Raw genomic sequence first — 9,500 nt, 5'->3', positions numbered from 1 at the left:
AAAGAAGGGCTGCATAAATGAGTACGCTGCGGCCACGCTTAAGGCAGAGAGCCTGCTGATGGAGCCTGAGCTTGCCTTGGCTTTTTGAGCCACCGTGTGGGTTCACACTGGACACTGCTTCGGGCATTCCCACTGGCTGGGGCCTGGGGTCACCGGGCACTCAATCTGGGAGTAGGGGACAGCCGCAGATGGGAGCAGACGTGTGGGAGGTCCTCCCTCGGGGCCGCCCTCCTAGAAGAATGCAACATGCTCTGATGCACGTGGGAATGGCCTCCGTAGTGTGTCTGGTCCTGCTTTCCTTTGCAAATTCACAGTATCGGTTAGGCCAAGTCAGCATTCACGCAGTGTGACTCAGGATGGATGAGGCTTGGGCTGGGGGCGGAGGCAGGGTGGTCAGGGCCTCCCTGAGCGGCCGAGTTCCTGCTTCTCCCTGCCTGTGAGCCGCTCAGCCCGTGGCTCTGAGGCCCAGGCTGCCTTGGCAAGCGGGAAACCCAATCCTTTGGCCGCCTGCCTCTTCCTGCCGCAGACGAGCAGCTTGTGAGGGCTGAGAGCAGCCCCTGGGAGGGAGGCTCGGGGCACCAGGTCCCCCACGGAGCAGCCGCATCCCCTGCGTGCAGGGGGAGGCTGGGAGGGAGGCAAGGGCGGTCCACGTGCCAGCAGTGGGAGGGGGGGCCCACAGGTATGATTCACATGCACTTGCTGCCCGGCTCCCAGACTCCACGTGACTTCTCGTCCCTGTTTCCATTCTCAAAGGGCATTTGGAGCTATTTGCCTGGAAGCTGGTCTTTTGAACCTTGCTGGTTCTGTCAAGACACCATTTGGTTAGTGAGAAGGGGTTTTGGTGGAAAGAAGAAGAAAACAGGGGAAATCGGGAGGAAGTAGTAAACCACCTACCTTCTCAATTCTATTTCTCAACATGGCCCTTCGTATGGACATCACAATCCACCGAAGACGGCTTTCCCCTATTCTTTGCATACAGCGCAGTGGTTCCAGTCCCTGAGCCTCTGCCCTTGCTGTTCCCTCTGCCTGGGATACCTTCCTGTCTTACTTCCACGAATCCCATCTTGGTCATCCTCCCTCTGGGCTGCAGGATGCTCTTCCTGACCCTCCCCTCCTCCTGCACCCCGAGCTCAGCCATCCCTACCAGAAACAACCTTCTCCCTCTGCATTTCTAGGGCGTGCCATGCCTCCCGATCCCACCACACTAACGAATCACAGAAACACACACGTGTCAGCTCCCCCTGAAGAATGAATTCTAGGCACTAGCTACCGGCAGGAAGAGTCGACTGTGTCTGTTTGTGCTTCCGTCAGCTTAGGACAAGGTCTGGAAAAATGTTAAAGGCTGCGTGAGAATCCACCACATAGATGTATCAGAATTTATTACCTCAGGATCTTTAAAAAATATTTTAGGAAATGTCAAGACTATAAAAAGACATTTATACAATGTACGCACACTCTAAAAAAAAAAATGAAGATGCCTTGAATACTTGCATACTGATCCTCAAGTTTAAGAAACAAGACTTGCCATGAACTTGGAGGTCCCCTGAGTGCTTCCGTCTGGAAGTGCCTATATAGAATTCTCTCCAGTGTTTCCTCTGCATCCACTGGGCCCCTCAGCAGGTAGGGTTATAACTCTTGCTCCAACCAGGAAGCATAGTTAAAGAAACTCACGAAGGGAAAGATGCTCCACTAGGTTTACTTCTGTTTTTACCCATTCTGTCGTGTTTCTTTCCTCTCTGAACGTTCCAGCTCTTTTGTCATTTTCTTTGTATTTGGAGAGCTTCCTCCAGCCATTCTCTAAGGGGGGGGATCTGCTAGCAGAGCCTTCTGTTAGCTTTTCCTTCGTCTGAGAATATCTTTATTTCCCCTTCGTTCCAGAAGGGTATTGTCAATGGAGTTAAGGTATATAGTTGACATGAATTTTCCTGCACTTGAAAAGTCTTGCGCCCCTTCCTTCTGCCCCCCAATATTTTCAGTGAAATCTGTCATTTGTGTTAGCAGTCTTTTTGTTTTGTTTGGTTTTTATACATGTGTCGTGTCTCTCTGGTTGTTTTTATGGCTTTTTTCTTTGTCTTTAGTTCTCAGAAGTTTGATTGTGAGGCATCTTGGGGTTGATCTCTTTCCATTTCTTTATTGCTATCTCCTCATTTTTCCTTTGTTTGGAGAGAATTGGTAAGTGACCGTTAAAACATTTTTATGCAGGCTGCTTTATAATCCTGTCCGGAGGATTCCGACATCAGGTTCCCCTCAGTGTTGGCATCAGCCCTTTGTCTTCTCTCGTTCAAATTATGAATTCCTGGTTCTAGATGCTAAACGTGACTGTTAATTGTATCTTGGCTATTTCCATTATTATGTTCAGAGTCTCTTGATCCGATTTAAATCTTGTGTTTCAGCAGGCAATACCTACTTAAATTTAGCATGTAGTTCTGGACTATTTTTGTGGACCTCTGTTGTAATGACATTTCGGTTTTCGGAGCCCTTGCAATGCTATTCTGGTTGGCTTTATTTTTCTGGCACTACGGGAATTCTCACATTCTCCTTGCAGTTCTGCCCGCTGGGGTGGAAAGAGCTTCTCTGGCCTGCCTGGTGTCACTGGTGACCATCTGCTGTGCAGGGTGGGGATGGGCAGGAGATGCTGGGCCTGGCTCTTCTTTTGCCAGTAGGTGGACGGCAGGAAAATGAAGCGTTCAGCTGCCGCTGCCCCTGCAGGTGGCTGGACTTCCTGCTTGCGCCCTAGTTCTGGAGTGGGGGCTGGGTCAGCCTGGGGCTTTGCTGCCGCCATTGCGGTCATTGCCGTATGGAGATTGGGCCACCTGCTGGTGCCCTGGTTGTGGGGCGGGTGCTGGGGCTTCCTCTGGTCTTATTGATCTCCCCCCCTTTCCTGTTTTTTTGGGCAGGCAAGAGAGAACATTGTTTTCTGTTTGTTTGTCTCTTGTGTTTGCCAATCTGCCGTTCTGGGTTACGGGCCTCTCCAGCACCCAGTCTGGGTACATAGTAGGTAAGAAGCAAGCATGGGGAGCTCCCCGTATTGTCATCCTCAAGTGCTGAGTTCCCTACCCAGTTAGCTGTCTCCTTTTTAGCTTTCAGAATTCTTTTACCGCTATCTACTGAATAATTTCCAGGGTATTTAGTTGTATTTAGCAGGGAGGAAGAAAGTGAGTGGACGCCATCTTGTCATGGAACTTTGGAAGTATCCGTCCTACTTATTTTTGAGATAATATAGATGCAATTGCATAGTGATTGCTCTTTGGTAGACTTGCTTCTGTTATTCAAATTATGTTCCAGAAATTCATTCATGTCATTTCATTTTGTTGTAGTTTATTTTTTTCACCGCTCTATGGAATTCTATTGTGTGAACATACCATTCATCCATTCTACTATTGATAGACATTTAGTATATTTCCCTTTACTCCTCTTTAATTTAGAGACTGCACTGCTATGGCATTTTTGTACCTGCCTCTTTGTGCATTTCGGTAAGTTTCAACAGGTATAAAGTTAGATGTGAAATTAATGAGTCTTAGGGTATGGCATCTTCATTGGTACTAGATACTGCCAAATTAATTAGTTTCTAAAGTGGTTGTGCCAATCTACCCTTCCTTCAGCAGGTATAACTTTCTTGGTTGCTCTGCATCCTCATCAATTCTTGGTATCCTCAAGCTTTAAGCTTTTTTCCAGTCTGGGGGCCTATTAAATTGTTTTTCACATTAATTTATATTTGCATTTTCCTAATTACTAGTAAGGTTGCACATATTTCCATGTTTATGGGACGTTTGAATTTCCTCTTATGTGATATGACCATCTGAACTTTTTTTTCCTTTTGGGTTGTTGGTCTTTTCTTTTTCCAGCTTTTAACTTGTCATTTTACTCTTTTAATTGATGAGTAGGAGTTTTTCATGTTATTTTATTTTAAAAATATTTTATTTATTTATTTTAGAGAGAGAGAGCACATGACCAGGGGGAGGGGCAGGGGGAGAGGGAGAGAGAGAATCTCAAGTAGACTCCCTGAGCGCAGAGGCCGATGCGGGGCTCAATCCCATGACCCTGAGATCATAACCTGAACCAAAATCAAGAGTCACACACTTAACCGACTGAGCCACTGAGGCGCCCCATGAAGTTCTTCATTTTAATGGGGAATTTACCGATCATGTGCCCTACAGTTTGTGCTGTTTTGCATCTTGTTTGAAACTTTTATCCTTTCCTAAAGTAAACACATTCTATTATAATGTCTATCTTCTTCTATTGTCTTCTGAACGTCTTATAGTTTTGCCTTTTGTATTTATGTGTTTAATCCACCTGGAATTGATGTTTGCGAACGTGGGGGTGCATTACATTGTTTCCACATGGTTGACCAGTTGTCCCAGTACCCTCTGCTGGAGTGTTTGTCTTTCCCCGCAAAAGTACAGTGTTAGTTCTGTTACAAATCAGATTTCTTCGTATGAACATGAAGCTATTCTAGGCTCCCTATTCTGTTCTGTTGGTCAGTTGTTATCCTACCGTCAAAACTCTTTCTTAATCATCACATTTAAAAGTAAGTATGTTCTCTTGAATGTAAGTTTCTCTGTCTTTGCTTTTTCAACTATGTGTCTATTTGATGCCCTTTGATTCTTGTTAAAAATTTAAGGATCAGTTTGTGATGTTCAAAAAACACTTGAAATTTTGATTAGTACTACATTAAATTTATAAATGACTTTATAATATTAACTCTCCCATTTTTGTGAATATGACTTATCTCTCCATTATTCAGGACTTATTTTATGCCCTTCAGTAAGTTTTGTAATTTTCTTCAGAAAGTTCTTATATATCTTTCCTTAGATTAGCTCCTAGACCTTCTTTATTTTCTGATACAGTTGTAATGTTACCTTTTTAAAGAATTCTATTTTCTAACTATTTTCTGGAATTGGTAATGCAATTTTAAAATAGTTTTAAAAATTAAATTCTTTATTTCAAGATTATTGTAGATTCACATAAAGTTGTAAGAAAATAACACAGAGAAATCCATACATCCTTAGCTTCTCCCAAGGGTAACATCTTGGATAACAATAGTATAATATCACAATCGGGTTATTGTACTGATGCAGTCAACGTACAGAATATCTCCATTCCTGCAAGGATTCCTCATGTTGTCCCTTTATAGTGACCCCACCCCGCCTTTCCACCTTTACCTATGGCAACTATTTCTATGCTTTGGTCATTTCAAGAGCATTGTTCAAATGGTATCAGACAGTGTATAATCTTTGGGGACTGGCTTTCTTCACTAAGCATAATTCCCTGGAGGTTCACCAGGTTGTTGAGTGCATCAGTAATTCCTTTTGATTGTGGAGTCATGCTGCATGGTCTGGATGTGCCACAATTTGTTTAACCACTCACAACAGAAGGACTCTGTGTTGTTTTCACTTTTTGGCTGTCAGGAATAGAGATGATCTCAACATTCGTGTGCAGGTGAAAGATACATTTTGATTTCTCTGGGATAAATGCCCAGGAGCACAGTTTTGGGGTTGTACAATTGTTTTATGTTTTATTTTTAAAGAAACTGCCCAACAGTTTTCCAGAGTGGTCTTCCCATTTCACATACATGTAAGCAAAGTATGAACGATCCTGTTTCTCTGCAACCTCGACAGTATTAGATGCCACTATTTTTTATTTTAGCCATTCTGATACGTATGTAGTGATAGCTCATTGTGGTTTTAATCTGCATTTCATCAATGGCTGATGGTGTTGAACATCTTTTCATGTGCTTATTTGCCTCTTCAGCGAAATGTCTGTTCATGTCTTTTGCCCATTTTCAAATAAGCTTGTTATTTTTCCTGTGGAGTTTTAAGAATTCTTTATATATTCCAGGTGGTCATCTTTTATTGTATATGTGGTTTGCAAATATTTTATCTAGAACTATAGCTTGTCTTTACATCCTCTTAATGGGCTCTTTCACAGAGCAAAAGTTTTTAATTTGGATGAAGTCTAATTTATCAATTTTTCCTTATATGAATTATGTTTTTTGTGTCAAGTTTAAGAGTTCTTTCCCTGGCTCTAGATCCTGAATTTTTTCTTCTATTTTTTTCTAAAAGTTTTATACTTTCACATTTTACACATAGGTCCATTTTGAGTTAATGTTTGTATGAGATGAGAGACATGGGCCAAGCTTCCTCTTTCCCCACCTGCCTCCCCACCCCCATCAATGTTCACTTGCTACAGCATCATTTGTTAAAAGGGCTATCTTGCCCTCAAGGAGTGGTGTTGGCACCTTTGTTATAAATCAGGTGAGCATATTTGTGTAGATCTATTTCTGGGTTCTCTATTCTATATGTATATCCCTCTTCCAATACCACACATTTTTGGTTACTGTAGCTACATAATTCATCTCGAAATCAAGTAGGTAGATTTCTCCTATTTTATTGTTCTTTTTTCAATGTTGTTTTTAACTATGATAGTCTCGTTGTATTTCCATATAAATTTTAGAGTAATTTTGTCTATATCTATAAAATATCTAGCTGGGGTTTTAGCAGGAATCACAAGAACTTTATATATGAATTTGGGGACAATTAATCTTTGCTATGTGAATTTTCCAATCTATGAATATGGTTATGTCTCTCTATCCACTGAGATCTTTGATTTCTTTCATTAGTGTTTTGTGGTTTGCAGCATACAAGTCCTGTAAATGTTTTGTTACATTTATGCCTAAGTATGTTTTTGAGTGATTGTAAATGGTATGCATTTAAATTTTAGTGTCAATGTGTTCATTGCTCATAGAAAGGAATATAATTGATTTTTGTTATGTTTAGTTTGTACCCTGCAAATTGTTGAACTCACTTATTTGTTCTATGAATTATTTTCATAGATGCCTTGGGATGTTCTATGTAGACAATCATGTCATCTACAAATAAGGACAGATTTGTTTCTTCCTTTTGGATCTGTATAATTTTTATTTATTTTTGTTGCCTTACTGCAGTGGTTAGAACTTTCAGTACCAAGTTGAATGAGGGTTGAGATTAGGTGTTCTTGCTCTGCACCCAATCTCAGAGGCAAAGCATTCAGTTTTCCTCATTAAGAGTGTTGTTAGCTATGGGCTTTGTGTAGCTATTCTTTATGACATTGAGAATGTTCTTCTTTATCCCTGGTGTTCTGAGAGCTTATGTTATGAACAGGTGTTTAATTTCATCAGAGGCTTTTCTGCATTGATTGATATGATCATGTGATTTTTCTTTGGTAGCCTGTTAATATGGTAGATTACCTTAATTAATTTTTAAATGAACTATCCCTGCATCCCTGGAACAACGCCGCATGGTCATCACGTATAGTTGTTTTTATCTACTGGTGAATTTTATTTGAAGTATTTTGTTAAGGATTTCTACCTCTGCAATCACAAGGAATATTGATCTGTAAGTTTCTTTTTTTTATAATGTCTTTGTCTGGTTTTGGTACCAAAGTAATACTAGTATCATAAAATGAATTGGGAAGTACTCTTTCTTAGTTTCTGGAAAATTCTGTATACAACTGATGTTAATTCTTTAAGCGTTTGGTAGAATTCTCCTGTAAAACCGTCTGGCCCTAGAATTCTCTTGCTTGGGTATTTCTTAATTTTTACAGACTTCTGAAGATTTCCTAACTTTTTTTGAGTTGATTTTGATAGTTTTTTTTCTCAGAATTTTTTCATTTCACTTAATTGTTCAAATTTATTCTATAAAGTTGTTTATAATATTCTCTTATCTTTTTAATATGTATTGTATCTGTAATCATGTCCCCTCTTAACCCATCATGTTATTTGTGTTTTCTCTCTATCTCTCTCTTTTTTTCTTGACCATTTTTGCTGGAGTTTCACCAATATTTTAAAATATTTTCCCAGAACCAATTTTTAATTTATTTTTATTTTTATTTTTTTTAAAGATTTTATTTATTTATTTGACAGAGAGAGAGCACAAGTAGGCAGAGTGGCAGGCAGAGGGAGAGGGAGAAGCAGGCTCTCCGCCAGACACCTGGCTCTATCCCAGGATCCCAGGATCATGACCTGAGCCGAAGGCAGCTGCTTAACCGACTGAGCCACCCAGGCGCCCCACCAATTTTTAATTTAGTCAATCCCCCTCTTGCATATCTCATAAGTCTTATGCTCTTCTCTAGTATTGTTTCTCCCCTACTTCCTTTGACGATTAGCTCATTAATTATTTTCAGCCTTTATCTCTCTTAATATAAGCATTTAAGATGATAACTTCTTCTATGAGTATAGCTTTATCTTCAGCTGCATTTCACAAGATTTGATATCCAAATTTCCATGATCATTCAGTTCTAAATGCTTTAACATTTCCAATATAATTTCTTCTTTGACCCATGAGTTATTTAGAAAGTGTGATTCTTAATTTTCAAATGTATGAGCATTTTCCAGTTAATCTTTTGCAAAACTTTTTTGAATTATTTTGAAATAATTGTAGATTCCCACAAAGTGGCAAAGTCCAGGTAATATATCGTTCACCCAGTTTTCCCCAATGGTTGCAGCTTCCATAAAAACTATGTAGGACATCCAAACCAGAGACCTAACACTATTATGATGTATGTGTAGTTCTGTGCTATGTTACCCTGCAAGTACATCTGTGTAACCACCATCCCAGTCAAGATACAGAGCTGCTCCATCTCCCCCAACCCCCTACCACTGCCCCTTTACCGTCACACCCAGCCTCTTACCACCCCTAACCTCTGGCAACACGAATCTGTCTTTTGTCTCTCCAGCTGTCTTTTTATCATGTTTTATGGCTGATGGCGGTGTTGTCAGAAAGTGTGGTACTATTCCAGGCCATCGTAATTATTGAGAATTGTTGGATGACGCTGTACACGATTATTTTTTGCAAATATTTTATGTATGTTTGAGGAGAAATTGTATTCTGCTATGGTTAATTGTATTGTTTAAATGCTCTACACACTTTCTGATGTTTATCTGCTTGATCTAGCAGTGTTTGGGGAGTAGGTTAAAAATCTATGCTAGATTTCCCTTATTATGTCAACATAGGGGGGCTAAACAAGGTGTAAACAAGCTTAGAATTGTATCTTACTCATGATTTAAAGCAGGTATTCTATAGTGACTTTACCTCTATTAATTTTTGTTGTGTAAATCTCCTTTTTCTATAAAATGGTACCACATTTATTTTGATTAGCGTTTGTCTTATTTATCTATAAAAGAAGTAATTGACCAGCTGGACTTCATTAAAATTAAAAAGACTGTTGGGGCACCTGGATGGTTCGGTTGTTAAGCATCTGACTCTGGATTTTGGCTTAGGTCATGATCTCAGCGTCCTGAGATCAAGCCCCATGTCAGGATCTGTGCTCAGCACGGAGTCTGCTTGTCCCTCTCCCTCTCTCCCTCTCTCTCAAATAAGTAAATCAGATCTCTTAAAATTTTTTAAAAAGACTGCTCTGTGAAAGACAATTATCAAGAGAATTAGAACACAAGCCACAGAGTAGGATATAATCTTTGCCAAAAACACATCTGATAAAGGACTGTTATCTGAAATATACAACAA

General features: G+C 40.3%; 1 protein-coding gene across 2 annotated transcripts in view; it reads left to right on the top strand.

The window, feature by feature from the left end:
* IL16 (interleukin 16) overlaps positions 1-9,500 on the top strand; it is a 71,029-nt gene that overhangs the window by 9,775 nt on the left and 51,754 nt on the right. The gene's annotated exons all lie outside the window — the stretch shown is intronic.

Source organism: Neomonachus schauinslandi, chromosome 9, assembly GCF_002201575.2.
Source record: "Neomonachus schauinslandi chromosome 9, ASM220157v2, whole genome shotgun sequence".
Lineage (NCBI taxonomy): Eukaryota > Metazoa > Chordata > Mammalia > Carnivora > Phocidae > Neomonachus > Neomonachus schauinslandi.
This window is presented reverse-complemented; position numbering and strand designations above follow the sequence as displayed.